Genomic DNA, 11,210 nt, shown 5'->3' with positions numbered 1-11,210 from the left:
GAGAGTCGAGAGTAGTCCATGGTGAGTTTGATGGTGTGATGAAACTTGTTGATGTCACTGTGTAGTTTTATCAGTGACTCCTTGCTATGGGTCCAGAGAAAGAAAATGTCATCAATGTACCTGGTGTACAATGTTGGTTGGAGATCCTACATAGAGAAGAAATCTTGTTTGAACCTGTGCATAAAAAAGTTGGCATATTGGGGTGCAAATTTGGTCCCCATGGCTGTACCATGTGTCTGGATGAAGAATTGGTTGTCAAAGGTGAAGACTTTATCATCGAGGATAAAGCGGATGAGTTGTAGGATGGTGTTTGGAGACTGGCAGTAGTTGGTGTTGAGTACTGAGGCTGTTGCCGCGATGCCATCCTTGTGGGGGATGCTGGTGTAGAGTGCGGAAACGTCCATTGTGACGAGGAATGTTCTCGGTTCGACTGGTCTGTGGGGGCTGAGTTTCTGTAAGAAATCTGTAGTGTCGCGACAGAAGTTGGAGATCCCCAGTATCTATCACCATTGTTAACAGCTAACCCGAGAATGCAACTTTAAAAAAAAGGTTTTGTGATTTACACATGAAAGAAGTGAAACTATCACTATATTCTAACAGATGAAAGGCTTAACAGACAATCAATTTTTCAATGTATAATTTCAGTTACATCACACTGCAAATTTTTGCTATAAATTCTGTGTTACGACCGAGCCCTCCACTGTCACCTGATGAAGGACCGTTGCTCCGAAAGCTAGTGTGCTTCCAATTAAACCTGTTGGACTATAACCTGGTGTTGTGTGATTTTTAACTTTGTACACCCCAGTCCAACACCGGCATCTCCATATCATGACTTTATCTCTTTTAGTATTCCAGGGTGGTTTCTCGAGAAGACAGCAGCGTACCATGCAGAGCAGAAGGTAGCAGCCAGGGTTAACTGTGTAGACATCAGCCACAGGAGATTTGGCAGATAAAACAGGTAGGAGACCTCAATAAAATCACCAAAGTAAGATTGCTATCAGGACAAATGGGGCAAGTAACATGCTGCCAGTTAATCTGTGACCTATTCATTACTGGCCCATGCCAAACTCGATCACAACCCAACAGCTCTTACACCATGTGTCCTTGTACTGCTACAGGATGCATATTCAAACTGTGCGGTCTCTCTAAAGCATCATACTTTCTGGCATTTTGGAAAGACATCATAGAGAGAGAATGATTCAAACATAACTAGCACACATTAATGACCTGGAGTTGGATACACACGACATTTCATTAAAGCATACAAAACTGAAATGTGGTAAGTAACGACTAATATAGCAAACCAGCTTCAGAAGGACAGAGAAAAAAACAGTAGAATGGATGGGTGTGTGATTGCTTAAATTTAGCATGAAGGAGTGTAAAAGGGCACATTTTGGGGGCAATGTTAAGTTAGGACAGGAACAGTAAGATCTGGAACAGTATGTACATAAATCTTTGAAAATGGGCCAGTTTAATTGACTGTTAAGATATATATGAAGTCTTTAAAGATCAGAAAGGTCTGCAGATGAGATTTACTAAACATGTGCCAGGAATGAGGGCCATCACTGATGTGGAGAAGCCAAGGTTGCTCTTCTTGGGGCAGAGAATGATAGATCTGTCCAAAATCAGTGATAGTTTAGATAGACCAAATAAGGGGAAAGTGTTTCGGTGGCAGAAGGGTTGCCTGTAGTGGAGTTGTGGAAAGTACAGATGAAGGTTGGTGGTCAAAGTGGTGCAAGCAGATTTAATAATTCATTTTAAAAACCTCCAAAGAGCAACCCACCCAGACCCATTTCCCTATCCTATTACTCTACATGCACCCAAACTAATGCACCTAACCTAAACACTATGGGCAATTTAGCATGGTCAATTCACCTAACCTGCACATCTTTGGACTGTGGGAGGAAACCCACACAGACACGGGGAAAATGTGCAAACTCCACACAGATAGTCACCTGAGGCTGGAATCGAACCTGGATCCCTGGTACTGTGAGGCAGTAGTGCTAACCACTGAGCCACCATGCAACAATAATTTTACTATCAAATTCATATTCAGATATATTCTCACTCCCAGGTTCTGAAATAACTCAAGTTAAGCAATAAATAATAATTTGACATTTTAAAAAGTTCCATAGAAATGTAACGGGGGTAAATGCTGAAGATTGATTCATCTTGTTTTGAATGAGAACAATTAAAATCCATTAATTGTTCCATTAACTGTTGATTAAGGATTAAGTGACATCCTTCTTTCTAAGGAAGGGTCACTGGACCCGAAACATTAACCTTGATTTCTCTCCACAGATGCTGCCAGACATGCTGAGCTTTTCCAGCAATTTCTGTTTTTGTTTCTGGTTTCCAACATCTGCAGATCTTTTGGGTTTTAACAGTGAGTTGAGTTTTTTTAAAAGCAGTACGCACAATCAGAATGCTATCAAAAAATTAGTTCAGGTATTACCTTAACTTAACATTAATAATAATTTTATTCAGCTAGGATATGGCTATATCACAGCAACAGAGGCTGATGCATCCACCAAAGATCATTTGTTTAATCAAGAAACTCAAGAGATAGAAAGGTTAATAATTAAGTTCTGACACAATGTTAACTGGAATGGAATGCATTGAACACACCGGAAAAGTTAAATTAAGCCAGGAAATGAGTGCGGAGATTGTGATAAGCAATGAACTCATGCCTATTGTTGCAATGCAGGCGGAACACAAGAGATGGGCTGCCTGCTGATTTAAATGATAGTGGCACACAGCCTTGCACTAAGTGCACTGCTGAGAGGCTGCACACATAAGCAGGGGGTCCAGGCTCATGAAAGCTAACATCGACCTCATTAGGCCTACTTAAAGCTAGCCCTGCATCTCATAAAAGCAAGACGCATTCCGGCTACAACAGGTCCCGAAATGATTACAAGAATGTTTCTGACCAGGGCAAATACAGGAGAGTGAATATGTCCTGATGTAGTCTTCTCTGTTGTAGAAGGCAGACAAGGAGAAAGGTCTTCTTGACAAGGACAGCTTTAGGAAAGCACCAGCAGCAGATGGTTGTGAGACCTGGCTGCAGCTGACAGGAATAAGTTCAATTAACTGTATGATCAGGGTAGGTGAGTGAACCACCATGTGCAATAACCTAGGGAATCCAAAACGAGAGGAAGGGGAAAGATTTAGAAGGGACCTAAGGGACAACTTTTTCATACAGAGGGTGGCGTGCGTATGAGTGAGCAGCCAGAGGAAATGGAGCAGGCTGGTACAATTACAATATTTAAAAGGCATCTGGATGGGTATATGAATAGGAGGGGTTTAGAGGGATATGGACCAAATGCTGGCAAATGGGACGAGATTATTTAGGATATCTGTTCAGCATGGATGACTTGGACTGAACGCCAATTCTTTCCAACTATCATTGGTGCATGTTCGAGTGATTTACAAATGATATTCAACCTGTTTGTCACGTTAAGAATACACTTTTCTTGGCATCAAACCTGTAAGTGTACCTCAAACCCAGAATGTCTAGCTCAGAGGCAGGGATGCTGTCCACTGCCCTTCAAAAGCTTCCTCTATTTACATATAAAATACCTTTATGATCGTAAAATATTCTGAGTTACTTCACAAGAGGATAATCACAGAATGAGTAACACTGAGCCAAGCAAATGCTTCAATTAAGAGATAGAAGGTAAGCTGAGGCCCTGAGAGGAAATACAGTTGGGAAGGTGATGAAGGGGGGAAAGGAAACAGTAGGAGGTAATATTCGACAACTTAAAGTTCAGGCAGCTAACAGTGGGCAAAGGCACTGGGGCATGCACACGTTGGAGAAAAGCATAGCTTTCAGGAGATTTTAAGTCTGGACAGAGAGATAGGGAGATGCAAGGTCTTGGAGGAATTTGAATACAGGGATGAGAGACTTAAAGTACTGTAAGGACATTCTCCAGACATACAGTCTATGAAGATCAATGAACACAATTTGATTACAGCAATATTGATCAGATGTAGTGTAAGAGAATCATTTCCTTTCTACGATATCTCAACACATGCCCACTGCAGTGAATGTAAGATTTCGTTGGAGAGTCCTGAAAATGTGACCGTCTTAAGATATCATTTAATAAAATGTTTTAAATAAATGCAAGCCTTATCCTGTGTTAATGACTTGATTGTCATCATAATTGTTTGTTGATCATTTCCCAACTGATCACCAGTTCGTCTGTGCCAGAATATCAGCTAATGTTTAGATGGTCAGTACTGGTGCATATCTTGAAATTGCGCAGGCCATGTAATCTCAAATCAATGTTCCCCACCTAGTCGCTTACACTCACATATCTTGATGTTCAAATTTGGCATTTGTTCCCAAATAAAGCAACAATGCTAAGAGTAACAAAATTGCATTTAGATAGCACCTTCAATGTTGTTAATTTGTGACAAAGAGCTTCACAGGGGCTTTATCAAAGAATGACATGAAGCCTAGTCTAGAGATATACAGTCCAGGATAAGTGAGCAAAATCTTGGACAAAGAGGATGATTTTAATCAATGTCAACAAGAAAGTGAGAGATGGAAATGTTAAGAGGTTTATTGTACGAATTCCAGAGTTTAAGAAAACAGCCCCACAAAATGAATCCAAACCAAACAGCAAGTGAGAAATAAAAGCACAGATAGGACTGAGTTGTCTGGGCTTCAATGATAAGAGTGCAAGAGCTCAGGGGCCACTTTTTGTCATCCTTGGACATCCCACACCAGTCCTGCTCGAGATTGTGGACTGGAGGCAAATCAGTGCAACTGTTTGATTTTCTCTGGGCTTCGTCTGCAGAACTACCCAAGATGGCCATGCTAAATTACCCGTAGTGTTAGGTACATTAGTCAGGGGTAAATGTAGGGGAAATCAGTCTGGGTGGGTTACTCATTGGAGGGTCAGTGCGGACTTGTTGGGCCGAAGGGCCTGTTTCCATACTGTAGGGAATCTAATCTAAAAAAAGTCTGTCTCATAGCCCAAATGAAATTAGGCATCCACTGATGTAGGGTATCAAAGGAAAACTCATTGTTGATTCCTCTTCATTACGCTGCATCAGGATGAAGCCTACCATTTCATTATTCAGCCTAGTTTAAATTTCCGTCTGGTCTCCTCTCCTTCAATGGAGGAAAGGAAGGACTATAAGAAGGGAAGGGAGACAGTGAATGATACAGAAGAGAAGATGAAGGTAGACAGAGATGATTTTTATTTATTAGCAACTATCCTTAATTGTTTCACTGCCAATTAAGTCTTGGTGCATTTGCCAGTATCAACCATGGCTGACCCAGACAAGCTACCATTAAAAGGTATGGTTAACATCTTCAACATCCAATTAAGAATGAATGCATGCAGCACTTACCACAGCCTCAGCACATTCCCTGGATCATCAGCCGAGATTTGGCCTTGGATCCTGAAGTGGGATTTGAACTCACAACCTCATTCAGAATATGAGTAGCTACCCCAAGTCAGCACCACACTTTAGCAAGTCTTCACATCCAGCAAACTAGACAATAAAGAATTTGTTTTCCTCGGAGTTCACATTTGCGCTTGTTAATGTGTTTGCATAATTTTTTTGTTTGCAGTACATTAACACACAGTCATTGAAGTGTTCAATTTTATTTCCATATTAAAATTGTGCACTGAGGAAATGAAACCTATGAATGTTAGTGAGCTGTTCACCTGGGGGAGGGAGCAGGCACTGTTTATCAAATTCTCTGTTGGTCAATATGGATTTTTTTTTAGATTAGATTACTTAGTGTGGAAACAGGCCCTTCGGTCCAACGAGTCCACACCGACCCGTCGAAGCGCAACCCACCCAGACCCATTCCCCTACATTTACCCCTTCACCTATCACTATGGGCAATTTAGCATGGCCAATTCACCTGACCTGCACTTTTTTGGACTGTGGGAGGAAACCGGAGCACCCATAGGAAACCCACGCAGACACGGGGAGAATGTGCAAACTCCACACAGTCCTGAGGCAGGAATTGAACCCGGTTCTCTGGCGCTGTGAGGCAGCAGTGCTATCCATTTTGCCACTGTGCCACCCATAATATTTTACAGGAAAGGGTCACAGAATGGATTGAAACTTATCAACGGAAATGAAAAACAGCCTCTGATTCCTGGTAAAAATGAGATTTTTGTTTGAGAAAACACATTGTACCTTTCAATTCCCATCAGCAGCATATCTTGGCAAATATTATCAGATGGACAGATTGTTTGACGTCAGGGATACTCTTGGGTGAGACTAAAGAAAAACATTTTAGAGAATAGTTAATAAATACCACAGTAGTCAATAATTCATCAGAATGTTTCATCTTTGGCTTAGTCAGTTGGTTAGAAAATAGAACAATACAGCATAGGAACAGGCCCTTCGGCCCACCATGTCTGTGCTGACCATGATACCTTTCTAAACTAATCCCTTCTGCCTGCACATGGTCCATATCCCTCTATACCTTGCCTGTTTATATCTGTGTTTAAATGCCCATTAAATGTTGCTATCATATCTGCTTTTACTGCCTCTGCTGAAAGCGCGTTCCAGGCACCAATCACTTGCTGAATAAAAAAACTTGCCTCAACCATCTTCTTTAAACTTCCCTTCTCACCTTAAACTCAGCCTCTCTAGTATTTGACATTTCCACTCTGAGAAAAAGACTCCGACTATCCACCCTATCCATGCCTCTCGGGTTGCTCCCCAGTTCCAAAGCTTGAGCAAAACAGTCCAGATTTGTCCAACCTCTCCAATCCAGGTTACATTTACTAAACATTGTTCTTGCGCTTTCTCCAAAACTCCACATTCTTACATTCTTCCTATAAAGTGGCGACCAGAACTGCGCACAACACTCCAAATGTGACAGAACTGAAGTTGTGTACGGGTGCAACACAACTTTTATACTCAATGCCCTGACCAATGAAGGCAAGCAGCCTACTGACTTGTGTTGTCACTGTTAGGGAGCAATGGACTTGCACTCCAAGATCTCTACTTATCAATACTCATCAGCATCCTGCCATTTCCTGGATAATTCCCTCTTGGATTTCCTCACAAAATGCATTACCTCACACTTGTGTGGATTAAGTTCCATCTCCCATTTCTCCACCCAACTTTCCAACTAATCTATATCCTGCTGTATCTTTTGACAACCTTCCTATGTACAACTCTTACTAACTTTGTTGTCATCTGTAGACTTACTAATCAGACCACCTACATTTCATTCAAATCATTTATATATATTATAAATAAAGAGGTCCCAGCACTGATCTTTGTGGAACACCACTGGTCACAGACCTCCAATCAGCCAAACACTCCTCCACCACTAAGCTAAATTTGTATCTAATTTACCAACTCACCATGTGATTTAATCTTCTGGACTAGCTTATCATGACAGACCTTGTCAACTGCTTTAGTAAAGTGGGCGGCACGGTGGCACAGTGGTTAGCATTGCTGCCTCACAGCGCCAGAGACCCGGGTTCAATTCCCGCCTCAGGCGACTCTCTGTGTGGAGTTTGCACATTCTCCCCGTGTCTGCGTGGGTTTCCTCCGGGTGCTCCGGTTTCCTCCCACAATCCAAAAATGTGCAGGTTAGGTGAATTGACCATGCTAAATTGCCCGTAGTGTTAGGTGAAGGGGTAAATGAAATGGGTCTGGGTGGGTTGCGCTTCGACGGGTCGGTGTGGACTTGTTGGGCTGAAGGGCCTGTTTCCACACTGTAAGTAATCTAATCTAATCTAATCTAAAGTGCACGGAAATTAAATCCACTGCCCTACCCTCATCAATTATTCTCATCACTTACTCAAAAAACTCAGACAAATTTGTGAAACAACACCTCCCCTACACAAAGCCATGCTAATAAATCCATTCTTTTCCAAATGTGAATATTCCAATCCCTTAGAACCTTCTCCAAGTTCTCAACCACTGATGTAAGATTCACCAGCCTATAATTTCCTGAATTATCCCTGTTGGCCTTCTTAAACAAAGAGCAACATTGGCTACTTCTCTAGTGTTCTGGGATCTTGCCCATAGGTAAAAGAAGATGCAAAGGTCTCTGTTAAGGCTTCAGCAATCTCCTCACTTGCATCCCTCTGCATCCTGCCATCAATCCCATCAGGCCCTGAGGACTCATCAACCTTAGTGTTTTTCAAGACACCTCTTTCTTGATATCAACTTTCCTCTCAAATATCAGTGTACCCCTCCTTAATCGAACCATCAGCCATGTCCTTCTTCTTGGTGATTACTAATGTGAAGTATTTATTAAGGACTTCACCCACTTCCTCTGGCTCCATGCATAAATTTCCTCCTTTGTTCTGGAGTGAACCTTCCCTTTTCCTAGCTGCCCTCTACATCTAATATCTACCCTGTTCTTCATAATGCCTTGGGATTCTCCTTAATCCTGCATGCCAAGTACATTTCTTGACCCCTGTTAGCCCTCTTAATTCCTTTAAAATGTTTCCTGCTTCACCCTTTATAATATTCCTCGAAGTCCTTGTCTGATTAGAGTTTCCTAAAAGTTATGCGTGCTTCTTTTTTTCTTTTTCTCTAAATTTTCACTCTCTTAGAATCACAGACTCCCTGCAGTGAGGCCAGTTGACGGATTGAGTCGGCACCGACCCTTTGAAGAACATCCCATCGAGGCCTATCCTGTGACCCTATTCCCTGAATACACCTAGTCTCCACATCTCTGGACACTATGGGGCAATTTGACATGGCCAGTTCATCTAACCTGCACCATCTTTGGACTGTGAGGAAACCAGAGCACCCAGAGGAGCAGACATGGAGAGAATATGCAAGCTGAACACACACTGGAATTCCAAAGGCTGGAATCAAACCTGGGTCCCTGGCGCCATGAGGCAGCAGTGCTAACCACTGAGCCACCGTGCTGCCCAGTCAGGCCCATCCATCTCTCGTCATCCAGGTTTCCCAAATTTCGCCTTTTCTTTCAATCCTCAGATGCTGTCACTTGCAAATGATACTTAACCAAGGGCCTGATTGCCCTCTTAATTGGATTTAAATGAATTATAGAATTACTTTTAATAAGAGTAGGGGAGATATCATCAGTCATGGTCAAAAATTATCCCTCAATAAAAATCACCAAAATATGAAATCCAATCATTATCATACTGTTGTTTGTGGGATTCTTACAGTGTTCAACTTGCCTCTACATTTCCTATATTACATTTGTGGCTAGGTTTCTGAGGGATATCATTGGCTGGTTAAATGTTTAGAGATGTACTACACATGAAGTTGCTATATAAATGCAATGTTTTCTCTTAACTGGCCAAGGATACATTACCTTTCTCTTTGCTGCTTCATTAAAAAAAATGACTTGTCACATTAATTTAAACTGGAACAAAATTGTCATTTGAAAAAAATTCTGAAAAAGGTCATTTGAACTTGAAATGTGACTCAGTATCTTGAGCTTTGACTATGCCTTTGATTTCCACCTCACTGATGTATGTATTAAATTTGTAGTCCAGATCTAGAGAGAGCGGCAACATTTTGTCAATGAAGTTGGAAATTGATGGCCAATGATTCAGGATGTGCAGTTAATGATGGAGTTGTATTAATATAAGAAGGACTAAATACACCATTTATATAAATATATATAAATGAGTTTGGGGGCAGGATATCTTATTTATTGTCGCTATGAATTTAGCATTCATGCACAGGATGTTAGCAAAGCTGGCTAGGCCAGCATTCATTGACCATCCCTGATCGGCTTCAAGTCTGTGGTGGTGAGATGCCTTCAAATGCACAGTGCTTATCGTGCCCTTATGCTCAGTGCTTTTCAGGAGGGAGTTCCAACATTTGGACCCAGCCACGTGTTGCCAGAGAACCTCATTGAGCCTGGTGCATATTAGAGAACCTGAATCATGTATTTGCATTGTCAACTCATCCGGAAAACCATGCTAAAGTCATAGAAGGGATTACCCTTTCACACTCATTACAGTACAAGGTTTTACTGCTTCAGCTTTATCTTAGTCCACATGTTTTGTACCCAATTTATTTGCCTAATAACTTCCTCAGTCATGTTTATTTTGGAGTTTGAGTGCAAGTATTTTTATCATTTAGATCTCAATTCTATCCCATAGATTGCTTAATCATGATTAAATCAGGATGTTTGAGACAGCACCCCCGGATATTCATCCATCTTAACAGTCAAAATGTTAACTCAAGGTGAAAGTTCTCTTGTATTTTCTGATGACTTAGAAGTAAATTTTACTGTAATTGAATGCAACTGAATGTAGAGAGAAGCTGAAATTATAGTTTTTGTCATATTCTTTTCATCTATTTCTACACCCTAAATATGTTGCGCATAAATCACATTAAGTATCACAATTATCTCTTTTAAAATCTCCTTTCATGCTCCCTCATCACATTTTGATGATAATTTTGTATAAATCGTTAGGGTCTAAAAGGTTTTGCTGAGTCGTTCATTGAGCACTACCCAATATGACGATGTCATAAAGATTTGGATGGAAATGCAGCTCTGGAGCTCAAGGGAGATGGGTCTCCCACATTTAGGTCTCCCACACAGTGTACATCACAATCATGGAACTGATCGTAATCATGCTATAAATTACGTCTTGTTGAAGGCAAGTACTTCTTCTTGTTAAAGCAGTGGCTTTCCCTCTACCATACTACATTCAGTGGGCCCTGTACAGCCCAACCTAAATGAAGGGTTGTGAAAGTAGATCTTTCTTACACTGGCCAGTCGATCAGATAATGCACAACATGCTGAGCAGCGGTGAGGATTCATCATACAATGGATAAGGCGCCTGTATAAAATCAATGTATACTCTGCATCACCTTCAGTATCACCACTGGAGATCCACTAGTGTTATATAAACATTTCAAGCATCATGTGTTGAACCAACAAAGTTAGATATAAGCAGTGCATCATAGACTTAAGATACGAAACTCTGCTCATCAATTCCTGCAGCTATCATTTTGTTAAATTTTAGAATCATTAGGTGAAAGGAAACAAAATCATACCCTGTAAAAAGATTGCAAATTTAATTAAGTTTAAAGCCTTGCTAAATTAGCAAATAGAGAAATTAGATGCAAATGCATTAATCATCCATGAAGTATTATTGTGAGACAATGTTCCAAGAATATGATCATTAAAGTATATTGAAAGCAAAGCAGGTTGGCCTATTTAAAATCTATTGCTGGCAATGACATATAACAGACCCATAAAAGATTAGATTCCC

The sequence above is a fragment of the Chiloscyllium plagiosum genome, chromosome 23 (genome assembly GCF_004010195.1).
Source record: "Chiloscyllium plagiosum isolate BGI_BamShark_2017 chromosome 23, ASM401019v2, whole genome shotgun sequence".
Classification (NCBI taxonomy): domain Eukaryota; kingdom Metazoa; phylum Chordata; class Chondrichthyes; order Orectolobiformes; family Hemiscylliidae; genus Chiloscyllium; species Chiloscyllium plagiosum.
This window is presented reverse-complemented; position numbering follows the sequence as displayed.